General features: G+C 37.5%; 1 protein-coding gene across 1 annotated transcript in view; it reads left to right on the top strand.

Annotated features, from left to right (window-relative positions):
* Positions 1-17,853, top strand: part of nxph1 (neurexophilin 1) — a 64,256-nt gene that overhangs the window by 36,019 nt on the left and 10,384 nt on the right. The window lies entirely within an intron of this gene.

Raw genomic sequence — 17,853 nt, 5'->3', positions numbered from 1 at the left:
ACTTTCTGATCACTCCTGCATCCTCTGACCATTCATCCAGAGAAACTAATTAAGAAGTCCTGATTCAGTGAATGTGTATTAATGCATCAGTACTGCGTTCTCCTCCACCACCCCTCCATCCTCTCCCTCTGTAATGTCACCTCATGACCTGAAAATCAATGATAGACAGTAGCAAACTAAAAAGCATTTCTGAAATGCAATTACAGGCAGCCAATACAAAGAGGTGGGGTGACCCCGTAACTACATCTTATTGTCTCAGCTGAGTTAGTTATACACCCTCAGCTCTTATATCATATTGATTACCGCTTGTCACAGGTTTGAGATGAGGTCCTTTGGGGTCAGTGGAAGCAAAAAATGGTGCTTTATTGGATTATGGGTTTAATTTGATTTGAGGCAACAACTGTGCATAGTAATGAGATGTGGCTGCGCTCCTGTGGATCTCTCCCCTCAGTGTATTTACCTGACTGCAGTTCCATCCCATCCTCAGGTCAGCTACAGCACACACTCTCAATGCAGCACTCCACATCTCTGCTCTGGAGAAAAGAAAAGAACTTCATTATGTGTGTAAAAGCAAATCAAATAACGCACCAGACTGGTCTATGAATATCATTCCAAATAAGTTAAGTTCATCAACACTTCAACACTGACATTCTGATACATCCTTACATACTGTTCAGGGTCAAATTTGACCCATTTTCACACATGAGATCAGTAAAAGATGCTTTCTTATGCTGTTAACCTGAAATCTGATGAACTTAACATAAAAAGATGGAAATATATTCGACTCATATTCATCAAAAATATCAAAAATGTTCATTCTTCACATTTAATATCATTTGTTGATGTGTTTCTCTTGTCTTATGTAACAGTGGACCATTATATAGTGTTTTTTAAATATAGTTTTTCCTCATAAAAACAAAAAAAAGAACTCTTTCTGCTCTATGAAAGCTTCATTAAGGATGAATCTAACATGAATCTGTGACTGATGAGGTGTTTATGAACAGTATGTGAGGGTTAAAACTTGAGTGTCTACACCAGTGGTCTCCAACCCTGCTCCTGGAGAGCTACTGCCCTGCATGTTTTAGGTATCTCCTCACTCTAACTCGTTATCAAGCAGCTGAGGCTCGTCAAAGGGCTTGATAACGAGTTGATAATTAGAATCAGGTGTGTTAGAGTGAGGAGATACCTAAAACATGCAGGGCAGTAGCTCTCCAGGAGCAGGGTTGGAGACCACTGGTCTATACAGTAGTGTCCAAATAAAAATCCTATCTCCTGAGTAAAAACTCTCTGATATAAATGAGCTATATACGTTCAAAGGAGATGAAATAAACAGCTGTTGTTTGTTGTTTCAATGTGACTGCTCTCAGTACATGTTGTGGTATTTGGTCTTTCAGCTGTAGGATTCAGTTCTTTTCTTCTGTGTGCTATGTATGCACCGATGTAGCCGATGATGTTTTATTTAATGCAGTGGAGGATTGTCATCATGGCTTTATGTATACTATCCTACATTTTCAAATACAAGAGACTGAAATAATACAAGCAAAGGCCAGTTGTTCACATTAAAAACAGGAATGGGAGGGTTGATGCCCTGCAAGCTGCTAGAATGCTTTTAATGTGAAAAAATGTTTGCAGCAAGTGTTCATGTTTAATTGACGGTAGTTAAAGAAAGTGGAAGTGACTAGAAATAAGTATGGAAAGAGGGAAGTTCTATTAGAGAAGAATAACTGAGCACGGCAGAGTGGTGGAAATGAGTTTCAAGTTCACAGCTACAGTAAATTAAGTTTCTTAAATGTGATCAAACATATTTATATGATATGAAATATTTGGAATAAATCAACTGTAAAGCATTTGTGGCTTTAGAAAAGTCAACTCCGATAACATGAGTTGACTTTGGTTAGCACATTAAAAAAAAAAAGCCTGGACTCAACACCAAGCTCCAGTACTGTAGAAATACACACAAATGGCAAATGCAGGTATCACAAATAAAAAGCACACACAGAACAACACACACACACACACACACAAAAACACACAAAGAGTCCATGATGGATATTTTATTTCTTTTGTCATTTCTGAATACTTTTCAAAGAAAACGTTTCCAAGAAAGAAAGAAAGAAAAAATCCTCAGTTATTAGTACCAAAGGATACTGTTTCTATGAAATGAATAACAAATGATTTGGATACCACAGACTAATAAAATGAGGCCTCATCAGCCCATAAGTTGTTTTATTCATGTAGGAGGCACTTATGTTAGTACAAATGACCCCCCCCCCCAATTTGTTTTTCAATGCTGAGATGAGTTTGTTAAGCTTGAATGATTTTTGTCCTCTAAGAAACTATTTTATAACATTTGAATGCTCTGTTATGTGTATCTATATTTTAAATACCAGTTAATGAAAACACATTTTACTGTACTTTGCACATACAAACAGCGTAGCGACATAGACGGAAGTTGGACAGTGCCGTGTGAATGACAACAGCCATCGTGGAATTTGAGGTCGGGGGTGAGCGAGGTTCTTCCAACCTTCTGAGTCAGAAATCCAACTTTAGGGGAAAACCCATTAAACTGTGTTTCTGCTGGAATGTCTCATTCAGTGGAGAACGTAGGCTACATAGAGTGAGGAGGAGACACAACATCCCAGCTGTCCTGAACTGACTTGTGAATTAGACTAATGCTAAATTAGTCATCAAAACAATAACACTAATCCCTCCAGCAAAGTGTTGGACCAGACTCAGACATGCTGTGTGTTAAACAGACACACAGCATCCTTCACCTCCAAGTTCAGCTCTCATGTGAGGAGGGGAATACTCTAATAATAGCTGTGCGAGAAGTGCAGGAGGAACAAATATTAGTTTTAATCACAGTGTTCCAGTCTGTCCTCGGTGTGTTGAGAATACTCTTTCAGTGTAGGAAGAGTCATGACGGTTTCTGAACATTTAAACAGAAGTGTGTTATTAAGTCACACATGAGGAAGTCGCTCAGTGAGTTCAGTTATTTTGTTGAGATGAAATCAAGACAGTTAAGGATGTAATACTGTGGCTCAGGAGGTAGAGAAGTAATTGGAGGATTGGCAGTTCGATTCCCGTCTCCTCCGGTCCACATGTCCATGTGTCCTTGGACTAGATATTTAACATGAATCGCTCCTGATGGCTGCACCAATGGTGTATGAATGTGTGTGTGAATGTGTGAATGTGACTTGTAGTGTAAAAGCACTTTGAGTGGTCAAAAGACTAGAAAAGTGCTATATAAGTACAGTCCATTTACCATGATGGTAAACAGCAGTTCTTTCTGAAGTACTGGGCAGTAGTGTAAATTAAAATGTGGTAAAATGTCAAAATAAAAAAATAAAAATATATAGATTTTTTAAGATTTATATTATTTTACACACATACAAATAATACAGATTACATACATATAAGCAACATAGGATGTGATGGAGAAATGAAAAAAAAACCCTCAGGGGGGTTTAATCTAGGCACTCTCCAGTGCAAAGGTTACATTAATCAAAGAAAAAAGAGAAAACTATTATTACTATTATTAAAATTTAAGATTAAGATTTCACAAGAGACACAGATAACAGATTTATATATATGCTGTGCAATTATAATAAATTAATACAAATTTGCAAAATAACAAAACAATTAAAATATATAATTAAAATGCATTCTGGTGGTATCCAATCAAATTCAGTTACAAATCCCCCATCCCTGAAAACCGCAAACCAGTGCAAACAGAGCCTGGCAGGCAACACTGCTGTCATCTCCTTTAAAGAAAGTCATTTAGTTCTTCATCATATAGAAACCAATAGTATTTTTGATTAAAAAGCACATTTGACTATATTTTAGATGTGAACCAGTAGGCACACCTTCTACAAGCAGCCAGTGAGCATCATAAGTGATTATTATGAACTGTTACCATGAAGCTACAGATTCATGTTGAAACTTTAACAGTGTTACTAAACAAACAATAGCTCAATCTGTCTGTGTGTGTGTGTGTGCACTTTGTGAAATTGGAATTATAGTTATGCAAAGATGTGAAAAAGCCTCTTTATGGATGTAGACATACTGTAGAAGGGTATTTATGGATGACAGCGGCTTGCAGAAAGCTGACATGCATGCATGCAAAATTATTGCCACCAACTTTTTGGAAAAAATTTTGTTTTTGCGTTAAATTTTTTGCATTTTATTATAAAAGAAACCGCAATTCAAAAACATCTCTGAATAACACCCATACATGTTTTTGCATACATGCAGACTGAAGAGGCATGTTACAAATCTAAAAGGATGATGATTGGCCAAAAATGGTTATCTGGCAAAGACGCACCAAAGAAAACAGTGACTGTGTTCACTGGGTCGTCTGTGTCTGTGGTGAAGCTGCTTTGACTTCTGCCTTCTGCTCCACTTTCTCCTGTAAGCCCTTAACTGAACATAGACATGTGACTGCAATCAGAAAGACCAGGGCCCACACTTATATATCAAACTGCTATAAGTAACATTTTAGACTTAAGAGATGAAAGTAAAATACTTTTTCTTCTACTTAAAAACTCAAGAATAAACTTTAAACTTCAAAATGTTCTTAAATATAAGACAGCTCCACAGCTGAGCACACCTCTGTTTTCTGTTATTGTAAAAACGGTTATTGATCATGATGGAAAAACAAATGAGCTGAAGCAGTATCATTAAGAATGGTGTGTTTGCATTTGAACATTGGAGATGATTTTACACCAATTGGCTCTTTAAAAAAAAAAAAAAATGATAGTAAAGTCATAGTCATAATCTGCACTTCAGCTGTGGTTCTAATTTCTCTTTATTATATTGTTTGTTTGACATAAATCATATACCTTTGTTCACAGTTTTATATCAGAATTCATCTTTCATTGTTTTTATTGTTTGTTTGTTTTTATTGTTTCTGCTTATTTGACTGTAAACCACTTTGGTAGGCCATTGGCTGTTTTAAATGTGCTATATAAATAAAGATGACATTGACATTGACATTTCACGCATTATAAATGTATTAGATTTCACCTGCTAAATATTCACAGATTTAAAAATTTCACACCGAGAAAATGTACAATTATACAACATCCTATTAAATAAACTGTAAATATACAATATGGCAGATGTAGGGTCAATCCATATCTCATCTCATCATGTGAACTGGGAGTTTCTTTTAATAGTTCATTTTAAAAGAAAAGTTAAGTAGTGCATGTTACGTGATAAATGTGTCATATTATTATTATTGCTCACACTCAAATACCGAGTGCAGCAGCCCTGTAGTGAAGTGACTGTTAACAATTAGAGAGAAAATACAATTATATGACAGCAAAAAGTGGACAGCAGGATCTAGTCAAAGCTAACAGCTCTGTATCCCCCACATGTCAAAATGTTAATGTGTCGCTCTCTGTTAGATCCTCTCAGTAGCCTGAGAGATTAACTTCAACATCACACTCATCAAAACACTAATTACATGAAATAAAACAGCGGTTGAAGACGGCAATAGAATTAACTATTCAATTCGGCTAATGTCGATATGCATATTTATCTCATTTTCATGATGTGTAATGAGTCATTGTTTGTTCTTCTCCAGGACCGGAGAAGCTGCAGAAACCCGCTCATTATGAATAATGAAGCAAATAACGCCACACATTTACACACATACTGTACTTTCGGCTGCCGTACTTGCACAGCGAATAATTTAATGCGATTTGTGTAAGTAATAATCCTTCATGATGCATCCTTTACTTTAGAGGAGGAATAGACAGAAGGTGCAGAAAGTGGTTTGCTTTAAAAGCATCGGAGGCGATGGTGGGAATGGGCGACGTGCAGCGATGTGCTGGGGGAGTTATTGCTCCACTTACTTTACAAACTGAAAATCTCATTAAGTGTGACACTGAAGATTAGTTGAGAGGGACCAAAGTGGAAAGAGAATGAACTCACAAAGGGGCTGTGAGGAGGCTTTGGCTTTGTTTGCCGTCATTAATTCAGCATTGAAACAGCTCGGGGAGGGGTGGGGGGGGGAAGCTCAGCTCAGCTCAGAGCCGCTGATCAGAAGGAGCCGCCGCTATGACAGGTGAACAGGTGCCCTTTTTCCCTCTCCAAACACTTTTTCCCTTTTAGCTCCCCTCCTCAGGTCTTAATTGAGGTGAGTTGTGTATTCGGGCCATCTGCGTGCTGACAAAATAAAGCCTGCTTTGATTTATGGCACCTCGGGACGTATTAGCTTCTGAATTTTCACCAGCAAGCTTCCAAACTCTGCTTGTAAACTCTAAGACAACAAGAGCGGGAAGGTTTTTTTTTATATTTTACTACAATTTGTTAGTAAAAATTGAAACATTTCCATGAAAAGGAGCAAGCTCTTTATTAGTTCAGATAAACGTCCATCCCATATCCGATATCATCACCGATCTGGAGTCTCACTTTTATAAAGCTCAAAACCTTGAATACACTTTTGACTTCAGAGATATTATCTGCTATTATGAATATCTGATTCATTTTATAATTCTTTATGCCACAGTTTTTATTCACAAACAAAACATTTCTAAAACATTACTTAATATCACACATTTCCTCTTAGAATTGGACTCTTTATTTAAATCTCTTAAATTAGTGAACCATAAAAAAGCATTAAATTATTAAATCAGTATAAAACATTATATATACATATATGAAACATTTAATTAATTTATGTATTTGTGTTTGCTTTTTAAAATCTATTTAATTGTATTCTATTCTTATTATCTTCAGAAGTAATTTGTTATGACAGTTTATACTGACTGTATGAGTGATGTGATGTTTACTTGTATCGTATGTTCCATTGTTGCTTCAATTTTTTTTTTTTTTTTTAAGATATCTGTTATAATCATACAGTATGTATCTGAGGTTGGTAGAGCAGCTTCAAGTGTGGAGCACAGCTTAATATAAATATAAAACTTCTTTTTTTATAGTTAACCCTTCCTATCACCCCAAGAATTCATCGTTTCATAGACTGAGAGAAACATTCCTCAGAGATTTTGGTCCATATTGACATGATGGCTTCCATAGTTCTATTAGTTTCTTTCAGTTATGTTGTAATGCAGCACATTTATTCTTCCACCTCATCTAAAAGGTGCTCTGTAGGTCTTGTCCATTGAAGGCAGTGTGACATGTCACAGCAGGAAATTCTGAATTCACAAAGTTATGCTTAAAATGAAATAGTCATGTATTTCAGTTAAACACTCTGACCAAAACCAGCACAGAAAATAAGATTTAATGTAGTTAAATCCAGAAAGTCAGTAAATCAGCATTCATCTGTTAATGAATGTAGGTGATTCTTACATTATCTGCTGCTTTATACTGTATGAAAAGATTCTATCCCAGTTCATTGAATTCATTTCTTTATTTTGTAATTCTATTGTTATTATAGTAACGTGATAGAACTACTCCATCTGTGGCTGCAGAAATGTTTTGGTGATGTGTGTTCATGTCTTGACACTCAGAACCATCCAAACATATCTTGAAGAAAAGTTTTCAGTTTGCTGAGCTGTTGTCATCATGCATTAACAGTGATTGGCACAGCTGTTTATGAGCTTATAGAACAGTGATATGACTGGCTGAGAGAGTATTTAATAATCACCATACCTGCTGATCCATGCATCCTGTTCACCTTCAGCCCATCCATTTCATATTGCGCTGCTGTACATATGCAAACCAAAATAGCAGATAGATAGAATAGATTGGCATTTATTATTTATTAAATCTCAACTGTAGGAGCACAATATTAAATATAGGGCTGCAATAGATTTTGTACCCTGGTAGAACCGGGCCTAACCACTAAGAAGGGAAATTTACAGACGTTTATTAAAAGGAAAGCGTGATGTTGTTGCTTATGATAGATGATCCATCAATAAAGAAGCCATGGATTTGACATATCTGTTACTGCCATGTTACCTAGCCTAAATAGCTAATGTATAAGTACGACATTTTTTGAGATTTTTTAAAAAATTCCACATTTTCTACTCCATAGGTTGCACAAATTGAAAATGCAAATAAAAAGCAGGTAGATAAAAATCTATCCATGATGTCATGGATTACTGGGACACTCTAATAGAATATAATCATTGTTTATGTAATTAATAAAACCTTTTTTTTCCTACTATGACAAGTCTGCAGTGAAAAAAACTGAATTGAAATCTGGTGAGTAGCCTTAGTAAACTGTGATATACAGGCATGCACATGGTAGACTTTGGTATTTAAATGATGCTCAGTTGGTATTAAAGGAGGCAAATTTGTGCCAAGAAAAATATTTCATACACAATTACACCATTAACACCTCTCTGAACCGTTAGCACGAGACAGGATGAAACCATTGATTCATGCCATTATTATGAAACTCTGGCGGTACCATGTGACTACTGTAGCAATGATCCTGATTCGTCAGACTCTATAAAGGTTTTTATCCAATCTTCTACTGTTCACTTTTAGTAAACTGTTTCCTACAGCTGTCTTAGTTTCCTGTTATTAGCAGACAGGAGTGGAACCAGCTGTGATCCTCTGCCTTTTGTATTTCGACTGATCATAGTAGGAAAGGTATAGATGTTACTGTAAACAATGTCGACTCTGCTCTATTTGAAGTGTTCCACTAAATCATGACATTGTGTGAACATGTACAATACCAGGACCATGAAACTCGAGCAGCTAAATGAAATTCAGCCATCATTGCTTTTCCTATTGTCCCCTATCAAAATGTCTTTCATGTAAAAGGTCCATCATCTCACAATCAAAGTCACTTCATTAATATTTCTTTACTATTTAGATGTTTTTTTTCTGAACAGAAAATGTTCAAAGCACATCTGTTTGCTCTTATCTATTGAGTTACTGATTAGTTCATTTGATATTTGTATTAATGAACAGCTGGTTAGGTGCACCTAATGAAGTGGCTACTGAGTGTAGCTACCTTGACAATATCATAATGGACATGGATCTATTATTTCTGGAAATCCAGCTGACTCAGTCATAGTTGCACAACATCAGGCCAAAATGTCAGAAACTCTCATGGACAGATTGCAGTTAATCAGTTTCCCGATGCCCAGATGTGTCTCAAAAATATTGAGGGTGATTTCAACCTATTGTTAGTTATCTCTTGTGCAAATCAATGGATCAGTTGGTAAACTTGGTGCCTTTTCCTCTTGGTTTGGTTTCTTTTCACATGGAGAAAAAATGAATCACTTCAAGCCATATGAGAACGTTCACTTTGCTTATTGCTCATATGTACAGTATCTAGGGCAGGAGCAAGAACATGAATACAGGAAGGTCCTAAATGAGGTCCACTGGTCAAATACAGTGTACTAGGTTTGATCATATTCCCACCATAGACCTCCAGACCCGACCAAGACCATCTCTTCTAAAGGGTCTTGGTATGGTTGTTTTAGTGTGATTACTGTGTAGCGACCTGCCCAAATGAATCACATCAAGGAGGATGACAAACCAGAGTTCCATTCAACTGAACTAAAAAAGGACAGGTTTGAAAATACTCTTAGTCTCATTGTTTGCACAGGTATAAGAACAGTCATTCTTAATTATGTTGTATTTCTTTGTTAAAATTCAAGGGAGCTTGAATTTTGCACCTGTTTATAATCTGTGTTTGAATGTAATAGGCTTGCTCAAATAGATCAAGAGAGAGAAACTAAAAGCAAGAGCAAACACACACACACACACACACACACACACACACACACACACATGCATGCACACACACACACACACGGTCTGCACATTTGCATTCACACAGACCAAGAAAGCCTGCTCTAATGATGTGTCTAACACTCTGCTTACATGACCATTAGACAGCTCTATTACATGGGCAAACTGTGGTATTCCAGCAGCACTGGTTTAACTCATATTGTGTAGTGCGGGTATTGATAGCTGTTGGTTGCTTCATGGTTTATGCTTTCTAAGGAACCCTTTATGAGATGTGGACAGTGGGACTGAGAGCAGGCTCTGAATGCTCTGGTCATGTCTAAATGTGCTGCTCAATGTACCAGAGCAGAAACACTGAGTATAGTTTTTAAATTGTGTCTCACATCCAAAGAAGTGTTTCCCCAAATGTAGAATTATTTGGCCAATTCTCTAAAAAAGGATTTTTTAAATGACATTACTTATTCAGTGCTGTTTCAGCAATGATCAGTGGTGTTTGTGCTGAGCAACAAAATGTCCCAAAGGAATGGCATTGAGTTTCTACTGACTTTAAAATGTGCGATAGGACTTTCATATCGAATAAATATAACTAAAGACAGTCTTACCACTGAACAAAATCCAAGATAGTCAAAGGGCTACCACAGATCTGAACCAAATTTGGTGTGAAATTTGACAGAAAAAAAAACAGTGAAACAAACAATCCCCCCCCCCAGGCAACTATCTGTATTCCCTGTGCTTCTGTGCCTTTTCCCAATTATGTGTCTTTCAGTGTCTGCCACCCCAGCACAGCTAGCTAACATATCTAATCAGCATTGACTTTAAGCCCTCAACCAAAAAAATGTACACTTTGAAAAAAGTCTCAAATTGCATACAGTGTTGCCAGAAATCATATTTACAGTGAGAAACACTCAGTGTCATAAAACATGCCACTGACCCACAAGAGGCTGAAATGATAAATCTACTGATTTGATATAAATGTCTTAATTTAATTTTTATTATATATTAAATTATTGTGAAGTACAGTCTGTTTTACTCTGAGATGATACAATGTTCAATGTCAGTACATACATCAGAAATGAATGCATCACTGTTTTTAAAACTATGTCCTTAAGCACTGCTTTTGACTGCGCTCCAGTTCAGTGGCAAGTTCAATATGTTGCCTCTTCATACTGTTACATTCAGTTCAGTACTAGACAAACATTTTATATTAAACTTATAACTCAGCAGTCAGCTAGTATATGACAGTTTTTACTTTATTGCCTCTGTAGTTTTTGCAGTCTTTCAGTAAGCTCAGTTGTATGGTATACAGACCTACCAACCACTTTGTCTATGTCAGTGTTTATGTCTCGCTCAACACAAAGCTAAGTGCCTCACTCCTGCTCTTCCTGGCTCTGGGACTCGCACTGAGTTGGATTATTGTCAAAATATCTCACTAACTTTAACATTAATTGATTATGACACCTATTAACGCAAATCAGCTAAAGTAACAAACGTTAGCTCAAGTGCTCTGCTCAGTTTTCCCAGTAAACTTTAGTTTAGATGTGAGCTAGCGGGGCGTGAAAGGCTAAACTCCTTATCTGGAAGCTCCTGGCTCCAAATGGAAACAATAACCATAAACTGCAACTCTGGTGACGTCACACCTTGCTATATCGATCTTTTTTAGCATATGGGTGCAATATGAGAAAGACAGAAAACTATGGCTATTGGTTGAACATGTAGCCTGCCATATCTCTCAACCGGTTAATTGAGCCAAGAATGTATTGCCCTATTATTCCCTAATTTCAACTCAACCACCATCTCCAAAGTGATATTATGTAGTCTTTTCTTGCTGTGTATGTGTTCATGCTATGCGGTTGTACGAGTATTATACCAAGCCAGATGTCTAGTAGAGGAACTTGGAGACCGAAGGACGGACTGTGAAATAACACATACTGTTGAAAGAGCCGTTGAATCCTTGAAACGTCTTTACCTTGCTCTTATAATGAACAATAGTCTATGACTATTGTATGATTCCATAAATAGGAAACTGTGATTGAAGAAAACGTGTTGGAGTACGTGTTCATGGTTCAGCCTGTAAAAAGAACTTTCCACTATGTTCATTTATCAGCAGACAGCCTGCGATGGCTCTGTTTTCTATATGACTCTACTCAGCGAAGGTTAATTGTTGGTATGTTCAGGGTCAATCCTTCTTAGTCTTCCTCTTCCTATATTGCAAAGCTAAGACCCTCATATTGTCCTATCTTTCTCTCCCTCTCTGTTTTCATTCTCTGGAGCTTTCATGAGGCTTCTTTAATACACTACATTGTGCTTGAGCCTTCATTCTTCTTTATTCCGGCCCTGCTTTGCAGCTCCCGCTGCATGGGATATGATGATTGGAAGTTTACAAAAGAGCAAGAGAATCTGGAGCTCATCTCATCTCAGACTTTTTGTCTTCTGTCTTATTCCACAGTATTTAAAAAAAAAAAAAGAGCAAATGGGATCGTGCCAGCCCCACTCATTTTCTAGAAACCAAAGCCTGGGGTGTAATTCAGTTTGACTCTGTTTCCTTTTTGCCATTAACTCATGTTCAAACTAAAATTTACAATGTATAGTTGCTGGATGTATGTTCCTGGAGTAACTGTTGTTGCTAACAACTACAGTGTGTACAGTATGAATTAATACAATGTAACCTCTCAGGCCATTTCCCTCACCTGTCATCGAGGTGCAAATTACCTCAGTGCCTACAACACAACATGGATTGCAATGCAAGTGTTTAGATCTGATTTATTGTTCCACTCCTCAGCTCTTGGCAAAACACAGCCACATCAATAATACCCATGTGTTCAGCAAAAAGCGACAAGTTAATTACAAGAATAAATGAAAGAACTTTCAGGATTTCCTCTAAGAGTTGGGGGGCACCACGGGGTAAATCTGTAGATGATTTTTATTATCAGGGTTTTTCCTTCATCTAAATGAGGCGTAACAAGTTCTTAAAAATAGAGACTTGAGCTGGTTTTAAATGTATGCTCAAGTTGTGATTGGCTCCAGCATGAAACAGTGTTTCATTTGGCAGCCTGATTTTGGCAGGTGGGAAGTCAGTGAGGGATCATGTCTTTCTTTCCTACTGGTTGGTTGGGCCATCTGTTTGGAGGGCAGTTGTGATCTCGGAGAACAATATGAATTCACAGTCCGTGTGTCTCTCAGTAAGTGTCATTTATAGATGTATTATTGGAACTGGACACTGGACTTCATAATGATCCATTGTGTGGCCCTAAGCACTGGCTATCCTACAGTGTAGTTTATATTGTGATGATTTGCACACTTTTTACACATATTCATGATTTTAAAAATGCATAATATAGAGAGTAATATTGAACTCTTTTTACTGTTAGAGGTGATGTTTTTTCACTTGCAGTACCAACACTGGCCACCGGGATACATTTCCTTAGCTGGAATTTGGCAGCCTGTAGGGTTACTCCTGCTTGTGATTGGTTGTTTAAATCCTCAATGCAATCAATACCAAGTTTAAATTTAACTTGAATTTTTAAAATTAACTTAAATTTTCAATTTTGATGCATTTGTTTGTTTTCTTTTATGATATTTTATGATATTCTGTTGAAATTTGTGATATTTGCGCTGGAGTCTTCTGGACTTCTTTCTGGCAAAATAACATCATCACTCAGTCAGTCCTATTTATATTTGGGGAAATGATTTGTGTTGTAGTCTATGTGATACGTATGTGCTACGTTATGACTCTTAGGACTTCTGTGTGTATACAACAAATAATATGCAACATTCATTTTAACTTTTTTTACCCAAATTATGGAACTCAAATTTAACCTTCATGGTTCAAAAGGAAAGAAATGTAAGTGACAGAATTACACATTATATAATAATATTATTTAACTAATTCTACAGGCTTTACACAACTTGAATCCTTTAGGTGCATACATCCTTGTTCGTGATAAACTGACCATATTCTAGAGTTGTATCACCTTGGTTCACACTATGTTGATGAACCCCCCATAGAAATGCCAATTTATAAACATGTGACTTCATATGGTTTTCTAATGAAACTACTCACTGTCAAAGACAAAATAACAACTAATGACTAAATGTATCAGTGGAGGAAGGTGGCAGTCTGACATAAATCAACACAATGAAACACACAATGAATTAATAATTACTGCATAACAAATGAAATAGGCAAAACTAACATCATTTACAGAAATGTATGGTCTGAAGTTCAGAGCTGTGGAATTTGTAGGTGTGCATGTAGGTTCCTCTGTTAATCTCTACAAGGTACACTTACCCAAACCCTTTTTACAGGGGTAGTAATGGTGGAAGCCCTCACAAATAGATTTAGACAAGTAGTCAAAATCTGATAGGTTTGACAGAAAATGAGTATATAATAATTATAATCTACGGTGTGTACAAGTGTGAATGTAAGGCATAGTGAGGCACTATGCTCTGTAACGGCAGTCCATTTATATATTGAATTTCTACATACTTCACTACAAGTTGGTACTGCAATCCTGTAAATTGCTTCTAGACTTTTAGACAGGACTCATTAGGATTCTCAGAATGGCTGCAGGCGCTCCCTATTACCCTGCCCTGTTCGCTTCATTCAGAGTTCCATCTGATTTAACTTTGACTCATGAAATCTCACAGCTCTACAATGTCCAGCCAAATTAAGCGAGGGGTACATTCAGCTCTCGTTCAGGAAATCTGGTCTGACCACACAACTGTTGTCACTGCTAAGTATAAATCCCACATTAGCTATTTTGATTGGCAGATACCCATCCTGGGAGCAATGCTATGCTCATTTATGATTGGTTGTAGGGAGTTTAAAGTGGGAACATTCAAGCTAGTAACTGTGGGAAAACATACACCTATAGAAAAATGTCTCAGTGGGTCTTTAAAGCAATCAGAAACCTTTAACAGTATAGATTTAACATCAATATCATGACTAACTGAATCTTAATCACTAAAGATATATTCATTTTGCATGATTTAAGTCATAGGTTTAATATTGAGCATCCTTTTCAATGTTAATTCAATCTGGCTTTGAGTTGTGAAATCAAGTTTTACTGGCTATTTTAATACTGCAAGCACTGTAAGTGTTATTGAGTGGCTGAATGAAGGCTCTCAGTGGTCCCAGTTGTGTTTGTGTTGTTATATTGTCGCCTTAATGAGGCAAACATTTCCAATTAATTTCAAAATGAACACCTGAATATTTAACACCCTATAATTTGTAGTAATAAGTCCCAACATTCATAAACATGCATATTCATTTTGCTATCCAAATCTGTTCATCTCTATGAGCGATTGATTAAAAGGATGTAGTCAGTTTATGGAAGTATTTGTATTTACATAATGCTGTGCTGAACACCTGCTGCCTGGCTAATCTTATATGGAAACAACTCTCCGGCACGGTCCCCTACTGACTGTGCCGGAGAGTTTAAAATGTAAAAAACACAAGCACTGCATTTAAGTTAAAGTGAGGTCATGCTGTATCCTGGTCCTAGTTCCTACTGTTGACTCACTGTATCTCACCACAGCCTACAATATGTACCCACATCATGTGTGTGGGTTTGTATTAGAGATGGCTTTGTCAGTGGTGACAGCTTGTCACTCAGAGAGCACATCAGATGGTTATCACAGAGCTTACATTGCACACTGACACTAACACACTGTGACACACTCTCTGACAGATGACCTGTGGCTAGAAATATATGACCACAACTGCCACATACCAGCCAGTAAAGGCTGAGGTTAAAGGTAAGGAGAGAAGTGTGTACAGTAATGCTAAAGCAAATTAAAACAACTGTTGCTCTTCTCAAATGAAAAGCACAGCGTGGGCAGGGAGTGGAAGATGAAACTGCCTTATTTTAAGGTTTTATTGACACTCAAATATTTGGTTCAAGAGCAAAAGACGTACAGATATAGAATTAAAGACAATATGCTGGAAGCTGGTCCTGTAAACCGGCAGCTGCCCAGCATGCTGCTTTATGCCTTATGATGCTTTTATGTCTGCTTAATGAATGACCCACCGACAGCCCCAGCATTTCAACTATATTAGTCCCCTGTTTCCACATGAATATCTCTTTATGTGCTGTACACAGAACAATGAAAATAAAATGATTAATTCACATTATAATCTAAGGGCCTGGTTACAGCAGCATTTAAAACACAGATAATATTGTCCTGTTTGCAGTGCCGGTGCTCTCCTCAGGGGGTCATCCTGTTTTGATTCTCTTGCAATCAAACTTAAGCATGACATACTGTGTTTTGTAATGATTTAATCCTCTAAGGCCCCCCCCCCCCCCCACCCACTATTTATTCCACTTTCTGTGTAGTGTGTATGTATTAGTGAATAATTAGTTTGTGACAATCTTGGAACCTATCTGCTCTCTGTTGACGATTTAGCCCCTGGAGGCAACGGCCAATATTTCAGAGCTTCCGGTGTAGCCACTGGATATCCAGATAACAGATATTAGGGCCAAGACTTCCTCTTCTGTGCACCAGTTGTATTTTACAGAGCGATTAGCAACTCGAGATGGTCCAAACGACATTTCAGCTAATCTCTATAAACAGATATAGGCATATGAATGTAGATACGTAAAAATAAAAATAACTAATAGGAAGCTTAATCTTCATCAGATGATAGCCAAGCGGGTTCTCAGATTGCATTTCGGCCAATGTGTTCTGCTGTCCACATGGACTGTTTACTTGGATGCAACCAAAGCCTGCTTGTGATTGGTCAATACTATTTAGACTACAAACGGACTACAAATGGAAATGCTTCTGGTACCTAAATCTTGTTCCATTGCCTATAGATTCTGCATTCGTACACAGTTATCTGTTTATAGAGCTGACAAATATGCAACACATAAGCACAATATTAACTTAATTAAAAGCCCTAGATTTGAACTCAGAGCCCCTCTACAAGAAGGGGCCTCAAGATTATGTTGAAAGGCAAGTGCCATTGTAAAGGCCCTACCGTTTATTTGGTGCTTCAGTGGTGCATACAGTACAGTACAATGAAAATTTGCAATTCATCAAACTATCTGCCATACAGTAAACCTTGAGCCTTTGGGCCCCCAAAGGGTCACTTGGTTAATTGGTTATCCAGACTCGGGACAAAGCATCTTTGGGGTACTAGCGCATCATGGTTAAGTTTGGGCACTTGCTAAAATGACTGATGCTGTCATCTTTTTTGGGGAGAAAAGTCTTCACATGTTGCACCACAAACAGTAGAGCTTCTTCTTCTTGGTGGGCTTGTTTGTGCAAGAGAAGGATAGATCTGAGCCTTATGGTGTGTACATACTGATAGTCATCAATTCAGTTCAATTTCACCTCTGCTGTTATTGTAGCAGTAAATACTGGTCCGATTCAAGCATCACAGTGATGTATAGATAACCATGGTGCAAACCAACAACAGTTTTTGCGATACATGTAATCATCATTTTCACTAATGAAACTTTTATATTGATGAACATATTTAGTTGTGTTCTAGAAAGTGCACCACAGCATGAGCAGAGACTTTAGTATAGAAGTCATGTCTGGACTGGACAGAACTGACAGAATATTCAGCTTGCCTTTCCCAGCAGTCTTCCTTGCCTGGGGGCAACCAACTGGCTGCCTGGCCAGTAGTCAGGTGTCTGCAAGGCCTGTGCTGGCCACAGAGCCGGCCATGTTTTCCAGATGCACTGTTCCCTCAGGTGAGAGTACTACAGCTGGCAGCTCTAGGATCCAGCGAACCCACTGGCCCTCGTCCCGAAACATGTTGGATGATGCCCGAGTCTGAGAACTGCACAGATAAACATGTCTGTATGCAGAGAGCCCACCCACTGGACAAGACAAACAATGAGCACGGATATACAGCTGCAGCGTGCACACTTTATGCTCAGTGTCAGTCATATAGCGCTGATGTAATTAGTTTGAATAAAGTCACTCTAGTTCCTCAATAGTGTGATCGTTTTTTAAACATCAATTTATCAATTTTAGCATCTTCAGAGACAGAGTGGTGCATATTCCCAAGGGAACATCTTTGACCTAATTCAAGTAGATGATTATGCAAAACGAGTATAGAAATTCTGACAATATAAAGTAATCGAGACACTGTTTCATCTGCTGACTGTCAGAATCTTAAACCGCCTCTTTAAAACTCAATGGAATTTTAGGTGGTTTATTGTTATG

Source organism: Scomber scombrus, chromosome 16 (assembly GCF_963691925.1).
Source record: "Scomber scombrus chromosome 16, fScoSco1.1, whole genome shotgun sequence".
Lineage (NCBI taxonomy): Eukaryota > Metazoa > Chordata > Actinopteri > Scombriformes > Scombridae > Scomber > Scomber scombrus.
This window is presented reverse-complemented; position numbering and strand designations above follow the sequence as displayed.